A 19732-nucleotide genomic window follows, 5' to 3' on the forward strand; every position below is an offset into this window, starting at 1 on the left:
AATATTACTAATACCGTCGTATTATAGTTATTCTAAACAGTTACGCGTGAATTTATCTCTTCATTATGTCTAGATTTTATTTTGTTAGGAAGCATCATCTTTTTTATAAATTTCAATAATCATAATTTTGTATTGAGAATAAGATTTAGAAGCATTAAATCAAACATCTGATAATTGATACAAAGATTACGCACGTCGAAAGTTACCAAGTTATTGCGTAAAACGATTCCGATAAGTGAACAATATTTCGTTTGTATGAGCACGGCACTACAAATTTTCTTCCTCTCTTTCTTTTCTTCTTTCTCTGCATCCCTCGCCTCTATCACCATCCATCTCCCTCTTTCTACTACCCTATCCCCACTTCGTCGCCCCACTCCAACCCCAATCGCTGCACTGTTCGTCTCTCTCAGGCGCACTTCGGGCATCTCCGTTGCTCAGCCACGCTCATTCAAGCCCGACGCGTTCCGAGTCAACTTGGCTCGATTCAGTCGCGGCCGACCCGCCACGCTGGGAGCTTTGTCTATCACGTGTGTGTTTGTGCTTCCGTTCGACGCGTCTTTCACTCGGTTACGTCTCCTTCGTGTTCAACCCCCTTTTAAAATCGATCCACAGAATTTCCCAATTTAAAACTACCCTTTACACAAATCTAAACAAAAGAATTGTCCAAAAAGCGTAGAAAAGAATAATCGGTGTGTTTATTTTACTCTCTCGAGTTTTCATCCTCTGATAAGATCGTGAAATAAAGTTTCAAATATAGTTGACATTCGCTGCATGCTGTCCACAAGTCTCGTGCATCTTTAACCCGTGCAGAAAAAGGAAAACAGGTGTCTCGCTCGGGGAATAAAAAGGGTGAACATCTGTTGGGTGCGGTATAATAAGGGTTTACGAAGCTGTCTTCGAGGGGTGTTTGAACGAATGAGTGTAGTGAAATGAGACGTTTAGTGTCCACGGTGTTTGCGATGTTCGACCGACATCGCGACAAGCAGGGATTCGTGAACGGTGGTATTTTGTGAACCAGCGACGCGTGTGAAGTGGTGTAGAAACAAAGTGAATTCTCATTCATTCCGGTGTTTTCTACTCTTCTTCTAAGGGAATCAGAAAGTAAGTGAATTCATTCTCGTGTTTATCTACAGAACAGTAGTGCGACTACAGTTTTGAAGTGTTTTATGTTATTACAAGAGAGTCCTGTCGGATTGGAAAGCTTTTGCACTTTTTATGGGGCGCCTCAGTAATATGAAGGAAATACATAAATATAAACATTCCCCGGGGGAAACGATAAATATTTTCATTCATCATTTAATCTAGAAATTTCGAAAGGAAAAATGTCAACGATAAAACTATTATTTTCACTGATTTATCATATAAATTTAATTCTAGAATACGTGTTTATAATTTTATCGATGAAGCTTTCTTCATGTACTACAAATAATATATTTGATTATTGATTATCCAATTATATGTTAAGCTACTAACGAAATAAGAAATTTATAATATTACGTTATATGAATAAAAATTTAAAAATGTGATAAGTATTATGAACAGAATAAATTTCACGATTAATGAATTTTTATTTCCATATAAGTACTTAATAATTATACAGACGTGACTCCTTTTTTCCTTCACTCGAAAGATTTTGAAATTTCTAAATGATTTGATTCATGCAAAAGAAACTATTTCCGCGGATTTAGTGAAGAAGATTGAAATAGGAAACAGATAATATGTACATGCTTATTCAGTTTAATTGAGCTACTTAGAGCAAAAGTGATATAAGTGATAAAATATTTAGTGAAACGAATTGTGGATAGAGTTAAACTTTAATTTCATATATAAACCATAAAATAACTATAAAAGGCATAATACTTTAAATATCTATGAATCTTGCGTAGATACTGATTTTATCTCGCTTTCTTTTGCAGAAAGATGTACCACTATCTCTTTTTTTAAGTGCCCCATAATTTCTAAGAAAAAATGAAAAACAATCAATTATCACATCGATAAAATAAAGATTAGATTAAGTTAAGAATGATCTAAAAATCTGAGATTTTCTTATCTGATAAGTAACTGAATTATCAAAAAATCCGTTGTTGAATGTTATATGGATGTTTGAGCTACGACTTTTAGGATTTAGATTTGTGTAGTGTTTATTATCAAGAGGTTGCTGAAGCGCTTGTTCAGAGTTGTGATTAGAATATCTGGCTACAGGAAGGGTAACTGCAGGTTTCTACGTGATGTATTACGAATCGGCCATTGATTTATTTAATTAGGGCAAATTTGTATCAGTTATTGTGCTTAAGATTCCAAAAATATTAAATAAGCATGTTGTGAATGGTAATTAGAACACAGAAGATTTTAACTTTTGTGTTATTTATTGTGAATACATACTCTATTAGTGCTTCGATGATTTATGTTAACTGAGTAGGAGTTTTACTGTCTATTTGATGTAAAATTTAAATAATATAAATTGCTTCTCTATTATTTTTATAGCATTTATATTCAAATTAGGATATTTTGAACTCAGAGCATTTTTACAGTTAATTTGCTTAAATTATTTAGAATGTTTAAAATCCTTTTCGTTATTCATTCTGTATATTATTAGAATTGTTAGTCGAAATAACCATTTTAATCATATGAAACTTTGTGGTTTATTGTCCATGTGTGCAGTTCGAAAAATACCATAGACATTGAAAATTGTGCTTGAGATATTTATAGCCCAGATGTTTCCGTTTCTATTATGAATACTATTTAGAGTTTAGATATGTGTAGTTTCGTCGTGCTAAAATTCTCCTCATTCGGTCGCTGTGTTCAAAGTTGTGACGAGGTCATTCAAATTCATAGAGCTTGCGTTATTTACTTTGAACTTGTTTCTAAAATCTACTGCCTTCAAGGCTTTCAATGTTTCATCCAAATTTATCTAAGCTTGAAATATACTTAAAATCATTTGGTTTTACATGTATTTTGTATTTCAGAATTTGTATGTAATATATTACAAGTATGTATTTTTTGTTTTATAGTTGTTCGACTACTACATGAAATTTATGATTCAATGGTTTTTTTTTAGTGATTTATTAAAATCTTTTATCCGATTATATTAGATATATTTGAATTTTGTTATTATCGCTTGAAGAACGAAATGTATTACATAATATTGCTGTTTGGAAACATTTATATTTTCTAATGTAATAGGCGTATGACATTTATCAAGTATGGATATGAGTGAATAAGTAGATAGTAGTTATTTGTTCACGAATAAATTAGTTTTTCTTTCATTAGCGTATTATAACTCAAACGTTTCATGTGTTATTATTATTCGTAGTTCTTCGTAACACTTCTTTTAGATATATTTAGAAATAAAATATTTAATATTCGGTTAGAATTCTTTAAAAATTGTATTGTGCAACCAATAATATAAAATAAATTATTGTATTTATTGTAGTTTGTGACATCCATTGGGCAAGTAACACTGTATCTGAATAAAAAAAATGTTTGAAATATAGCATGAATTGTTTTGTAGTACATACATGGGGATAACTTGATATATTTAAAATATTTGATCATATTTAACAAAATTACGTATTTACGAATTAAATTTCTATAATTTATTTTCCTTACCGACATTTCAAATATTTCCTTCTAGAAGTTATACACAGTTAAATATTCGTATATTTTACACATATACATTTCAACAAGTATTACTACTCCATTTATTCCTAACTATAATTATTCTAATATCAATATTTCAACTAACGAAATTTAAAGTTTAATGCTTAATTTTGTACATCCATCCATCTTATAGGTTAATTAAAACGAAGAAAAAATCTTATATCATGAAACGTATTGTTTAGCAATACTATCATTTTTAGAGGAAAAATTATATCATATATAAATGTTAAAAAATATATCAATTTAGCTATATTTATTCCTTCGTACAATATAAGTACCTTAAAAAGCTAGAATATATTATAACAGCACTTATACTTTTTTGCATTTTATTCCACTAAAAAAATCGTTCTATTTTAGCATGTACTTTGTTTGTCTTCTTAGCTCCTAATTAACGGCATTATAATCTTCATCACAATTGTCAACATTAACAGAAATAAATACCATCAACCGCAATTTTGACATAAATTACGAATGTCAATATTATTAATTGAAACTACCAAGTATTGATATTTATAGAGTTTGCACCAACAGCTAATTTCAACACGAAAATTATGAACATTCGGCATGAAGAACGGACGAGATCGTTTACACGATTTAATTATCGCGTTAAGGAACGGAGGAACGCAGGTTGCTCGATCGATCGACACCGATTAGAGGAATTGGGCTGTTTTAGGGAAGCTTTCCGTGAGAAATGTGATCGAGTTCTGACCAGTAATTCAGTCGCTGATGTGGAATTCAGCTGGTTTTAGGAATAGGTTCACAGTGAAGACAAGTTTCGGTGGTAAAGCGATGAATCTGAACCATTCATTCGGTTTTCCAATGGTCGAACGCTTTTTGGTCAACGGTTTGCCTACTGGCAGAGATGCTTTCACGTCGAGGGCAAAATTTCGAGGGTACTTCGACGAATCGCTTAGTCAATGTGGAAGGTTTAATTTATTTCTCTTCATTGAGGGAGAATCGAGGGAGACGTCTTGCTATTGTAAATATAGATGTACTAAAAATAATGTAAAGTAAAAATATGCAATGATATACGAAAATATTCTGCCTAAGGGAATTCACACATCTTCTTCGATAAATATAAAACAAACGAAATAAAAAGGTAAAGGAAGAAGAATTAGAAAATGAAAGAAGTGTCAAAGAAAATATATAAATATTTGATAAATTTTATTACATTTGACAAAGATATGCTCATCCAAGGGCTTTTATGCATCACTATCGATTTATTAAATATATGGGTATATAAATAATGTTCTATCAGGAATGAAGAAACATTCGTCAATAAAGAAAAATGATTCTGAATAGAAAATATTATGTAGACATATAATATTTAAAGCTAATAAATAAAGAAATATCACTTTCAAAGGTGTACAAAGTAAAGTTGCTAATTTTCGATGTCGATTTGTTTCGTTGACATAATAAAATCTTATTATGGAACTATTAATTATATAAATATGATATGTATTTTATTCCGTTGAATAAGATTTGAAATTTTTAAATGTAGAAGTTTGAATATTAAATAATTTGTGTATACGAATTATGAACAAAAGAATGAAAAGAATATGGAGGAATTATTATATATAAATATAATTTGTACCAAGCACGAAAAGTCATTTTTACAAACTTGTTGAAGGATATAAAATGAAAAACATAAGCTGAATTCAATTTCTAGAAAAAATGGAAAATCTGCAATCAAAAGATCGATGAAAATAAAATCCATAGATCGTATTTTATTTAATAACCGAATTACTGACTGCGCTTTGTAGAAAAGAGAAAAAATTGGATATTTCGTCAATGAAAAGTTGTCAATCAAGATTTCTGTAAAGAATCGAGTTTCATTCATTTTGTCAATTCAAAATCCTCTTAATTAAAAAATGAAACGAATTTGATTTCGAAGGGAGCTGAATAATTTCACTGGAATCACAGAATTTTAGTACTAGTTGCAATGACTTTAAGTAGATTGATTCAAGTTGTTAATGCAGTTAGAAGGAATACGCACGTTTCAAGTGGAAGAACTATACGAGAATGAAACTCGATCAATGGTTCAATTTCAACGAGGTCAAATTGAATGAAGCTCGATTTATTAGTAGAAGCAATCGATTTTGCTCTATTTCTTGGAGAAAAAGGATTCGCAACGTCGACAGATTTCGAAACGCAATTAATTCTCGATTATCTCCCCAGATTTACCGAGTTCTGCCATTCTATGTTCGAAGCGTTTCTGATGACACTAAGCGATATCTGCATTTTTATTCAAGAAATTTACAAAGTGATGTCTATTGAGATTTCTATTATGTCGTAAAAATATTTATAAGGAAAAGGAAATGCTTTATTATCATGTAGTTGAAATATTATTATAAATTCTTATAATGTCGATTTATTCAATTACACTCACTTTTTGTAATATTTACATAGTTATTCTGGTGACATTTTTTAATTTTTATTTCGTTGCAACTGTATTTTTTAGTTGGCTTTAATGTTGCCTCAACATCAAAGATTTAAATTCGTTTGTATCTAAATCGGTAATTAAAAATTTTGCAATTTACATCCTTTGGTACATTTCTGATGTGAATAGAGATCGTGTACAATTTATTAAGTTTTTAATCTGAATTCTGTCTGAATTCGCTCTCAATTTAATAGGCTATTCATATTGTTCGGCAGATTTACTATTCCTCTCACAGCGTCGCATCGCATCGTAGTTTTGCGTTCGTTGCATATGAAATTTTCAATTTCAGAAATATATAAGTAAATCATTCAGAATTCATGATTATAAAGTGTCGTTAAATAATATTTGTATTACATATCAATTTGAAGTTTGAAATTTGCCCAGTACATTATGGTCGGAATTTTGTTAATTGCTTTATTATGAAAAGATATTAGGGATTGTGTATTAGAACAAATCATGGATCAACGTCACATTCGACATTTTTATAGAATTCCAAAAGCTATATGAAGAGAAAAGATAACCTGCTGTTGGTGTAGCAGATTTAGATTTAGAAGTATCTATATCGACAATAGATCAAGGAAAGATTTTAATTGTAATAACTATAAATTTGTTTTACAACCATATTTTAATACAGTTTCCAAGAAGTAATGTCTATGGGGTTTAATTAAGAATTTGGCCATCTCATTTGCAAATAATATTAATAATTAATAATTAAGCAAGAAAAATTAATAATTGACACCGCTAAATATAAATAAATACCTGTTTATCAAATATATTTATTCTTCTTATATTACGATAGAAAAATTGAGTGTATATTTGAACAGAGTAGCTGAATTTTTTGTGATATACAGTACATATACTGTAAAATATTCGACTGGACATGCAAGCATTTAATTCGCCCAATGGGAACAAAGTATGTACAGTAGTACAATAGTTAAATACAATTTTTACAGAATGAAATTAACGTGTATATTTATTATTGTACGAATTTATCGACTAATAATAAAATATATGAAAAAAATGAGAATGAATAAACACAGCTTTCAACAGATGCGAGAAATCTATAATTTATTGGTGAACATATTTATTAGTGGATTATAAAATACGCCAAAAAATTCATATAAATAAACGTAATTTTTAGAGAATACAAGAAACCTATGATTTATTAACAAATAAATTTATCGATAGAAAATGAAATACGAGTTAAATTAATATTAAAGCTCAGTTAATATATGTTGTAAGTACCGTATTTTATATATTGTTTCATTCCTTTGTTTTTCAATATTTCTGCATAATAAAAATCAGTTTGATATTCTATACGTAGAATACATTATCAGAATCGTGTTTTACCGTTATTAAACGAAACAAATTGTATCCCATTCTAAATAAGTCGCATGAAATTTGTTCAACCGGAATCGCGTGAAGCTTTATTCGAAATAATCCAGTGATATTTGCTTTTTAGAGGAAATTCCCGTTCCTCACCCATACGCGCGCATATTTTTCAGCCTGGAAACGTGGATTCATTCCTCGCAGTGCTTCTGAAATTATGGGGCGACGAGAATTCGAACAATAAAATTGCTATGGAACATTGAAACCGTATACGTCGTTTATATTTACACTTTGAGCTTCGTAGATGTCGCAGTTCCATGGGGAAGGATTTCCATTTGTTTCTATTATTCGCTAGATCTTCCGTCATCGAAACAGTGAATTTGAAGAGTTTATTGTGTATTTGATATAGAAATGCTTTGGTTTATCGTTTAAATAAACATTGAAGCTACAGAAATTTTCATCTATAATATGTCTTAAACGCCTTGTTGATTATTTTAAGACATTTAAAAATATTTGAGTGTTCTAGGAATGATTTTGGACTAGTATTGTTGGTGGAAAAGTACAATATTATTAATATTATTAATACATTATTTTCCTAGTTCGATCCAATATTATATAATATTGATACGTCATATTTGTCAAGATTTATAGTAATAGAAATGTGAAGAAATAATTAGCAAAGGGTATTTAAATCGTTTAATCGAGGAAGCAATTACTTATAGAAGATTCTTGATTTCTTTATTATACTGTGCATTATACTGTATGGATCTTTTTAAAAATCGTTTTCGCAATAGAAAAAGCTCATAGTAATGTTGTAGAATAAACAAAAATGTGAGATTCAAAATGGCAGATATTTTACAGTTTGAATAGGACAAACGTTCTTTTATCAAGGTAATCTCTTCAATCAATACAACGGTTAGTCATATAAATCGAGTCGTATAAATCGTTGAGATACTACCGGTTCAATTAACGAGTTTGCTCAGTTCCCGATTAAGGATGTTCAGCTGTAATTTTTTATTCCATTATAAAATTAAATTATATTGTTGTGACTTGGTGGTGGAGGTATTTAAGTTTTTATGACTTTAAAACGACTGTTTCGATTACCGATAAAAATACTGAAGTATTTTAGTAATTTATTTTATCGTTGAGATTCTGATAATTTCAAATATAAAATTATTTTATAATATTTGCTTCATAAAATATCAATTGCGTATTTGGGATTGAACAAGTTTAACCCCCGATAGGAAGAAAATAATATTTTGATTGTATATAACGGTAGTACATGATAATACAGAGATAAATAAGAAATAGGACTAATAGAGTAGCAAAATATAAATATATGACAAAAAATTATCAAATTATTATAATTTTAATTTTATCATGAGTCAACAAGTAAACAATGAAAACATTGTATAGAATTTTTCAAAGTTGTTTACTATCTAAGTATTTACATAATGGATATTTAATGTCAAATTCTAATTACAGATCACAATCCGATAATTTTATAGCCTTTATGATTGTAATGACGCATGATCTCATAATTTCATAATCTTGTGCTTAAACCCCATAGCCTCGCGGTTTCATGACTTCATAATTCTTATAGCCTCATAGCCTTAAGGTTTCATAATTTCATACCTTCACGACCCCATTGTTTTATAGTTTTCAGTTTCATGGTTCCATAATTGCTTCGTTTTAGAATCTCATAATCTCGTAATTTCATTGTTCTATTGTATAATTTCATACATAAGTCTACAATATTACGCTCAACATCGTCTCATAATTTTACAGTTCCTTATTTTTTTATAGTTTTATAATTCCAAAGTTCCACAGTCTTACAGTGTTGTAATTCAAAAGGCCCATAGTCTCGTAATCCTATAAACCAGCAGTTTTCAAGCTGTGATATGCATATGAGAAATAGTTGAGTGATATGTGGATAATAAAATTTATGAAATATACGCTATAAAAATGTTATCTAAAAGTTTATGAATGTTCATTGTACGGTTGTCTCAGTATTAAATAACTATGTTAGAGTTCAGTTCAAGTATTCAATTATTTTATTAGAAACGAAATAAAAATATATGACATGAGTAACAAATATATGACGGTAACCCAATTAAATGTATAGTCTTCAATTCCTACATACAAGATATATCTTCCTTAGTAACACTGAAATTTGTTGTGGTTTTGGTTTTAGTGGTATACATTTATGAGATGGTTGGGAAGCCCTGTTATAATCTCATGATCTCAGAATATGCCTTATTGTAGTCTCCCTGGTTTGATGATTCTGTAATCTCATGGTACCATAATCCCTTTTCCCATTCATATTCCGTACGTCAGCAGGTGGCGTCGGACTATCTCACAAGTCACATCGTCGACCGATGCCATCCTAATAGCGAAAAATGATGACATTGATTCGGTGTCGTGTCGGCAAACAATTTTGTTTACCGAGTGGACTCAGGAAAATTCTGTTTAGCAAATAAGATCGTATCACACGATGCGATACTGTTTCGCGTGACAACTGGAATAAGCGTTCTCGGCCATTTGTTCGAGCGCACCTGTTCTATATTTCTTTTGCAGCCCGTAATGCGGCAGTCGAAGTGTCCTGTTGCGTATCATCGTTAACCTTTTAGCTGTGACCGTCTCTAAATCGAAATTATTTTCCATGTGTGACACGATATTTGCGCATCAGTCGATCAAGTACATTAGAGCTGTTAAATTTCCCGTCACATTTGATGATCCGCACAAACAATGAATTTTTTACAATGATCCAATCTCTTCTGAATTTATTATGTAACACGTTATGAATACAGTGATCGACATTAATATTCGGACACTCTCTGAGACAATAAACTTTCTAACATTGGACTAAACGACCTGAGTACTTTTCAGAAATTAGACGAATTAGTTTACTGGATGGCACGTAACAGAGTCTTGAAAATATTGCAACTGGTTGAAATCGCAAGGGAAAATGTGAATGTATCTTTTTACTACTTTTTTATCTGAGTCTGCAATGAAAATTTACACAATGCTTCTAAAATTAATTGGTAATATTATGTTACAAAAATTGCTACTGAAATACTAATAAATAGAATACTAACAATATGTTCTATTATATTGTCCACAATAATTACTGCAATAAATAGCTTTGATGTGACTCTAATTTGTTTAATATGGTACCTTTTGATTTGGAAAGAGAAGGATTTATGAGTAAAATATTTGTGTGTCGTATTCTATATTTCTTAGGATTAATTTCAACTTTCTCAATTATTGAAGACTGAAAATATTATATAATAAGTGTTAGAGGTAAAAATTTTAAGTATAAGCAAATACGGTTAGTTATGTTTTGATATTCACATCGTTTATTATCTAAAATGCTATGGACTTTTAATTATCTTCATAAATCTAAGAGGAAATTAAATGATAAAAAATGTATAAAATTTGCTTAAATTTGTTTATTTGTAACACACTACTCATAATATATTACTTTTAGCATCTACATATGTACGTTATTTATTATTCGAAGTCTATAAACAAGTTATGTTACGATGTAGTAGCGACAAATGGTAAAACTTCCCAAGTAAATTCCAAGTTTTAGCAACTTAATTATTTTTGTAAATATTCCAAATGTACCTGCATGTGCCAAACGTGCGGCTTATATTACGCTATAGACATCTTTTACGAATATATTATGTGTATTATATGAGATATTTTGAAATTTTATTAACATCGTAATAAGATAACATGAATGTCAATAGTCAATTTCTAAAGAAAGCTGAAAATTTACATGAGCATGATATTCATTGCACGTATACGGTCTATTCAAAAAGTCAATTATCCATTATATGAATAAGATATTTTGGATCTTTTGGGAGTATTTTCAGAAATAAATGTATGTTTACAACAACTGTTCATACTATGCACTAATCTTTTCTGAGACGAGTATTCGTATATATGTAGTAAATAGCATGCATTTCTTACATATATTTTCGAATTGGTTTCAAATTTTACCAGTATAATCATGACAGTCACATTTCATCACGCTAATGAAATTTCAAAAAGTGTCATTACACATAATATATTGATAACAATTTTCGTGGTAAGTGTTCAAGTATTTTTGTGAGTCACTGTACATATGACACATTGAGAGCAAAAGTGCATTAACCCCAATATTCAGCAGACTGAGTTATTCGTTGATTAAAATAGATGAACAGAAAATATTCAGTGCAAGGACTGATTTCGCTACATTATTTAAATTTGATTTGGAAAGAATAAATTTCTCCACATTCGACTAATACTTAGATTAATTAATTAATTAGAATAATTAATGCTTTTATTTCACAATCAAAAAAGATATAATTTTGCCTATTTTTTCTTGTAATACCGTATAGTTTAGTATTCTGTTTAGTATTCTGAACAATATTATAATCATTGTGGATATCTAAGCTTCTCAAAGCATAAACCTTACCGTATTAAATACTTTTATTTCTGTTTAATGGAATACACATACAACGAGGGACAGAAATATCTGTGCAATTCGTTTATCGCAGGAATAAAAGGAGAAATATTTTCCATATTACTAAATATGTTCAGATGTTCTGTCTCAACACAATGTTACAATTATGTGAATCTTGTCTCATAATTATACTACATAAATACAATATAAATTATAATACCAAATAATTTAATTGACATTTGTTATTTTTATTCATTATCGAAAGAGTCTCTATAATATACAGTTAGATATATATATTTGGATATATTTAATAACATAGTATACTCCAGCTATATATATATTTTTGTCTGTCACTTTGTCTGGCACTATCATGAAATAAAATATAATAGTAACTTTTATTTAACGAAAATTCGTTTTACGGAACTTGTTTAGATAGCTTGGAACATTGTTTTCCTCGTAAGAAACATGGTGCTTTTTTAAAGTGGTCGATTTATCAAGAATTCATCGTTGGAGAACCTCCTTCACGTCTTAAAATTACTGAACGTTTGGTATTTAAAGGAAGATCGTATAGACGATTTGGTGTAAGCTCGATTAAATCGACCTGACATTTTTCTTCGCCCCTATTACCAACTTATTTCGCGCTTTCCACGCTAGAAGGAATAAATAAAGCGCACAATTCAATGTTCTTTGCTTCATTCAGTCAAGTGCGACGATGTAGATTACTTCTTTGAGGGTATTTCATCGATTGCAAGGTATTGTTCTCCTTTGTTACTCGTATAACAAGCCACCATGCCTTTATTTTCTTCATTCTTTTTTTAGTCTCTGTCGTTCCTTTGAGTCTGTTCAGTGGATGCAGGAGTAGAATGGGGAATTGTAAGTGGATCTTGTGTTAACTGTACTGTCAGTAAATAAAAAGTGTTACTTGGAAATTTACAACTTGTATTTTTTTATAACATTCAATGTTTCTTTCATTTTTGTGAGACTAGATAAAAAATTTGCGTTACGTTAGTTAGGTTTAAGTATTAGGTTGTCCGAAAAGTTTCTTTCGTTTTATGAGTACGTACGATCCATTTTGTTCTGTTGAGATAAATACCGCAACATTTCACGGACTTGGTTTCACGTTTGTATGAAGGTGCACTGTTGTAAAAAACACGTGTGCGAAAGAAAGACACTTTCCGGGCAACCTAATAGATATTACGACTGTTTTAAACTATTTTGGGATCATTTTTACGAAAATAATTGCAAATTATGTTATAAACAAATACAGATTTTATAATTAATAATACAGTTTTATTCCTGAAATTAATATTTTTATATAGCTTATATATTGTAGTCTCGGTTTTGAGTTTTTGTACTTTTCTATGAATTGTTTTCTGTCTCAGAAAATGTATATTCACAGATCTTTTCCTTTCCTCTGTAAATCTTATTAATCTGAACAATGCAATATACCAATTTCTTAAGTATATGTGTGGATATAATTAACTCAGAGTTACAACTGCTGAACTATATATCTTATATTGTGCTTTTCCACAATGCGACAAACTGAAATTGATGTTGAATAGTACAAAATGGAACTCGAATCCCATTAGATACGTTTTGGTTTATTCAATTTAAAAAAATTTTTTAATTATCAAATATAGATACTAACGTTATTTCTATAATACATTGTCTATAAAATAATATATGAAATATTCTTCAATTTCATTAAATTTTGTAGTTACTGACACATATAATAAATAAAGCTACATACATATAACAAATAAATATATCTTCGAATGTTACGTGTATTGATTCGAATTTCAGATGTTTGTTGATTAAAGATATTTGTATCTTCGATTGTTGATAGATCTTCTTGAAAATGATTAAATTTATACACTTTACTGTTCGTGTGTGTTTCATCACTATTATAAAAAATAATTATTTAACTTAATAATGTAACCAGCGAGTGCACTAAAAGACTGATAAAATGCATCTTAAGCCATCAGATATAATAGACAGATTTTCAAAGAGTAATATTAAAGCGATACGTAACGGGGGAGGCAATAAGTTCATAATTCGCTGATAATTATCAAATCAAGAAAAACGGTTTATTATATTGAGCCAAACAAAAGTAAGGAAGGAAGAAATAAGGTAATGAATGTCTTTTGTTATTCTCACCATATTGTAATAAAATCGCAAATCTTCTAGCATTAAATACTTCATTATAACTTCCAAAAGATCTGCAACATACTTAAATCTAATGATCTTCCATATTCTATAAGGTTTCTGAACAATTCGAAGCTATTGCTTTAAACGACTCGTCTTACATCTCTCGATCTCAACGATAGTCCGACTGGTTTAGTGTCTCGTACCGTTCTTTTTTCCCATTAGCCTCGAGGATGTTCTAGGATAGAAGAAACGCAATTTACATTCTAAGACGTAGCCAAGATTGATGCACCGTGCAAGGTTAACGTAATTTCGATTGTGTAACGATATGTACATGCTATAAGTAAGAAATTGAAGATACTTGCTGTGAATTAACTGACTTCAGATAAAAATGTTATGGATATTTCAATATGTGTATTGAATAATCGATCGATAATATTTTAAAGTTCTATTTTAAACTTCTAACAGGTGTACTAATAACAAGTTACCTTCGTAATAACACATAAATGTTCTATTATTGCCATAATGAAATCTTAAGATTAATAAAAAAGAATCTTTGGAAAATTCAAAGAGGCATAACAAATTGTTAATATTTATTACAGTGGTATTTTCCTTTTCTTTCTTTTATCTTAATTTAATTTTCTAAATATTAGTTAATATGTGTTTAGTTTGAGATTTTAACATGAGATAAGTTAGACATAACGTAACTGTAATATTCTTCATTTATTTATGAAATTCTTTTATTTAATTAAATACTAACATCGGGTCAATTGCATGATTATTAGCAACAGGATCGAATGTTGTATACTGTTAATGTTATTTTGTCAATTATTCTGATTCCTTTAATGAATTGAAGAAGATTATGAATTTTGTATGAAAGTAATGTAAATATTTTAATATAATTCATTTGCGTTGAATGCTATTTTATTACTAGATTATGTTATGTAAGTGTCTCTTCTACTAACGTAAATGTTTCGAAGCGAGAATATTCCTCCAACGTCGTATATTTTCGCGACTCTTGCCATATACTTAGCATTTTTTAGCTACTGAAGTATTATATTTTCTGTTTTAGTAATTAGTATTGTATATTTCTATTTTTATACTACTATACAATAGGTGGCGATATTGGAACGTAAAGCCAATGTCATGCTAAAATGATAAAGGAAACATTGTTCAAATAATAGAACATTGGGATGTTAGATGTTCGAATGCGGAAAGTTATGCTGTAATTCAATGAATTGCATAATTCCTGTGAACTACGATTCAACGATGGAAAAAAGCGGAGAAAAACTGAGATTGTTTTAAGAAGCAAAAAGTTGGCATTATCTCTAGCATTATGCATAAGCTACTAACGTATATCAATATAGCATGCACATGATAGATCGAATAGAGTAAAATGTTTGAGAAGCGAAAGAGTTTAATATAGAAATGTTTGAATCGTAAAACATTCAGATAGTGAAATACTTGAACGATAAAACATTAAATTAAATTATATTAAACATTAAAACGTTCGAATTTGAATCGAATATTATAATAGAACTAGTAGATATAATAAAAGTCTAGTGTATATATTCTTTCTTGAATTTCTTATCTTTCACGTTGGTTGATCTAATGAAATATTCCAATACGCAGTTGTCCCTAAGGTAAGCATTTCATGCCAATGAATATATTGCACATAAACGAAAAACAATTATTTATTTTTGTTTATCTTTTGTTATTACGTGGAATAATTAAATATTTGGCAAATATATTATTTGAAGGTAATCTATTTCTCAAATAGAATCCTATAATTTATTTGCAAATAACGTTATTCACAAATAAATTTATTCGTTATTCTGCTTGGGATAATTAATTGGTCTTTTTATGTATGCGACAGATTCGAATCCTATATGAGTACTTTGACGAAAGAAATGAAGGAAGTAGGGCAAAGTGGGGTGTAATGGAACACGTAACTTTGAATTGTAATTACAAAAAATCAGAAGGCAATAGAACCATAGGGTTTCAATAGGAGTTTTAAGTAGGCCTTAGGCTAGAACAATTAAACACTTTGTTAAGAAAAGTATTTGGCTACGAAGGGAAATAAGATTTTTCGGAAATCTAGCAATATCCGCTTCGCTCAAGTCTGGCAAAATGGAACACTCATTTAAAACCATTTAAAAGTGCAAGACCTTTATTCTTATCAATTAAAAGTTCTTAATTTATATATATACGTGTTTTAGTTTTGTTATTTTACGAATAAAAGTCACAGATAAATACATCATCTTCTTTCTCAGCTCTGGTAGAAATCTTACGGGCTCATCTTTGACATTCCATGCATTGTTTCAATTTTATGGGAAACTATGACAGCATTTAAATTTTACTCTACAATCTAATAATTGCAAGAAATAATGATAAAAGTTAAAAGACATTACGTACGTAGGCATTTCGTTTTCACCAGATGAGAATTATGTCATACGACAGCAATTCATTTGCAGCTCGTGTCTAATTATAAGAGAAGCATTGATGTTCCATTTTATCCTCACGTTCCGTCATACTCTACATTGCCCTTTTTTTCAGTTTAATCGAATACTAGCCGAATAAGTTAGAAATTTTATGAGCAACTTACCAGAAATTCTCCATTTCTTTCAAATAATTTTTCTTGGTGATCATTGACATCCACTATTGCAATTGTGTATAAAATATAAACTAAATATTATTTTTAAATAGCTGAGGGCAAGCAATAAAAATATGTAGTGCTTTTCTGATTGTCATAACTTGTTTAATACTTGCAAGAGTTTTGATTCATTCTTATATCGAAGCACTTGTAAGTAGAGTTTTGGAACTTACAAGTACTCATTCTGAGGTTCGGAAACAGCGTATGACGGTCGAATATTTCGCAAGTGCAATGAACCATTATACTTATTTCGCAAAACGATATCAGTACATTTTACGAGTAAAAAATAAGAAAAAATACTGTGATACATGGGTTCAGAAATGTTTCATTAGAAAATTATAACAAAAGTACGAAATAATAATAGTTTGGTTTTCGTCAAATACGGCATAAAAAAATTTTTGTTACATGTCGGACCCTTCTCGGGGGGACGCGGGGTTTCCATGAGGATTTCCCCATGTAAATAAAAAAGAAGGTAAATATGGCCAATCTGTTCTTACACTGTATCGAACGAATACCTTGCTGTTATTTTGAGTTTTTGCTATAATTTGTTAATAAGGCTTCTTTGATAAAAAGACGATGTATATGATATGATATGATATATATATGTCGGGTTTACATTAGAGTTAGGGTTAGGGGCGTGAAACGAATCTTCGTTTGGGTTACACGTTGTCGTTATGCAATAGAGAAGACATTGACTAGTGCAAATACGATTATTATAGAACCGGACAAGTAACCGTGATAGTTAGGTACTCGAGAAACTAATGACAATGATCCTAGGTTCAATAACGAATCCGCGGTCGACGGGATGATAGATGAACGTACTCACAAAATCTAAGTCGGACGCGTAATATTCACTGGTCGTAAAGGGTTACTCCTTTCATCAATGAGATCGCGAGCGAGAATGTCTTTCCCGTCCCGATGATGCCACGGAGGAAAACTATAATGGGGTGTGTCTAAGGACACGAGATCATCGGATTCGTCGAGAAAAGCCTCCGTTCAGAAAGTAAGGGAAATTGGCGTTGCTGCTAATTGGTCAATCTCCATATCGGTGGTTAGAAAAAGATGCTAGCCGCCCTCGAGGGAAAGTTGCTAGTGGGAGACGCCGCTCGTTGAAAAATAGGTCTCCCCTATCTTCCCGTAGTTGGGACAAAGATCGTTTGTCTGTTTGAAGGACTTTAGTTGACTAAATCTTAAGATTTATAACGGGCCCTCGAGCTAGCTGAACATGTACTGCGGAGACGCATCGATATCTGGCAATCATCTTACTCGAAGAATAGGGTCTGCGTGTGGCGAGCCACGGGACAGAAACCGTTGGAATGTTTACTGTCGCGTGTCGCCACGAATATTTCTTTTAAGGAGAGCTATAGAATTACTCCATACCTTTGTTAGACAAAGCGTTCATCCCGTGACCGCGGCTACGTTCGGCGACTGACTGTCGCCTCGAACCCAAGCTCATTATCACAACTCTCGAACAATTACAATCGGGTTGAATAACTACAATTGTTCAATTACAGCTATAGTAGACTCTAGGTTACAATGTTGCGGGATTATCCAAAATTCCAAAGGCTCCGGTGTTCTTTCATCTCCGACATATAAATCATATAATCATAAACTACAAGATTAACAAATTATAACAAAAACTCAAAATAACGACGAGGTTTTCGTTCCATACAGTATAAAAACAGATTGGCGATATTTACCTACGTTCCATTGGCCATTCTTACAAATAGGGGACTGATATGTGTCAAAAATTTAATTCATTACATTGCGAATTTCTTGTTGATTTCTTTCAATTTCAGCGAATTATATATATATATAGTATTACGTATTATAGTAATAAGAATTTTTCGTTTGAGGCTTTGTTTTCGAGAAAATCGACTTTGAATTTTCGCTCGGTACGCGTGCACTTTGTCACGTCTCGTTATAACGGATCTCACTGTAGATCGTTGTCTCGATGGAAAAATTAAAAAAAAAAAAGAAAAAATTAAAAGAAAAAATTTTTATTCTATATTTTCGACTTCTTTTTTCGCGTAGAATCACCCCCTTTCCGCTTGTACCACCAGTTACCAACTACCCTGTATATATATATTTGTAATATAAACTTAGATTCACACATGTGTTTACACACACATACAGACACATATATAAATCATATACAAAAAATATATTTTTTTTTATTCTAGTAGAATATACTGGTGTCGTTTTGCGGAAAAAAGTAAAGACAGTAAAAATATGTTACGAGTAATATTCGAACTCTATGAAGTGAACCTTGGGTATCGGATTTCATTCGGATATATAATATTAAACTTAAATATTAAACTTCGTCTCATTATTGATTCTAACGCACTTCTAACAAATATTTACGCCAAATTATAAGTTACTATATATTTCGAAGATCATCCATAGCTTTCCTTTATCAATCTCAAACTGGGAAGCTAATCGCGAGAAGCATTGCTCTTTCCAATTAATCCGCGTGATTCCACGCTGTTCTGCTCTCGCTCATTCAATTTGCCAGCAAGCTCCACATTTCAACTGGAACGATATGTCAATCAAAAGTTTATTATTCCCAAGATTATTTCCCGTTCTCACGATGAAAGGATACAAAAACTGGGAAAAGAAGAAAGAACGAAAAGATGCAGAAGTTTTCGCGAAAACGACTCAATGAACTGCATGTTATCGGATAATTACTCGTGGAGCTCGTGGAAACCGACATTGCATACATATGTGAGTCATACTTTATGCGCCATTACCAGGGGCGAACTGCGGCTTAAATTTTTACTTGGAGATTTTACTTGGAGCGATACGATCGGCCCTCCATTTTTAATTCATTAATTAAATTATACGTAGAATGGCCCCAAATTCCTATTGGTTCAACTGAAATTTTCCCAAACTCTCCGATGACCAGTCCACCCCTGATGTCTAGCATATATGTCTTTTCATTATTTACAACAATTAGAAAGAATTTACGACTATAATTTTATCCACACTGTTTCTGGTATTAAAATTAAATTCTACATAAAGCGACCGCAAATTTCTACCGACTCATCGGCAA

General features: G+C 30.8%; 1 long non-coding RNA gene across 1 annotated transcript in view; it reads left to right on the forward strand.

The window, feature by feature from the left end:
- Positions 1-441: 441 nt before the first annotated feature.
- Positions 442-19732, forward strand: part of LOC117211847 — a 163839-nt gene continuing 144548 nt past the window's right edge. Inside the window, exon 1 of the long non-coding RNA XR_004488362.1 lies at positions 442-1101. This is a non-coding gene — a long non-coding RNA (uncharacterized LOC117211847). The remainder of the gene's footprint in view (positions 1102-19732) is intronic.

Source organism: Bombus bifarius, unplaced genomic scaffold, assembly GCF_011952205.1.
Source record: "Bombus bifarius isolate JDL3187 unplaced genomic scaffold, Bbif_JDL3187 scf7180000008258, whole genome shotgun sequence".
Classification (NCBI taxonomy): domain Eukaryota; kingdom Metazoa; phylum Arthropoda; class Insecta; order Hymenoptera; family Apidae; genus Bombus; species Bombus bifarius.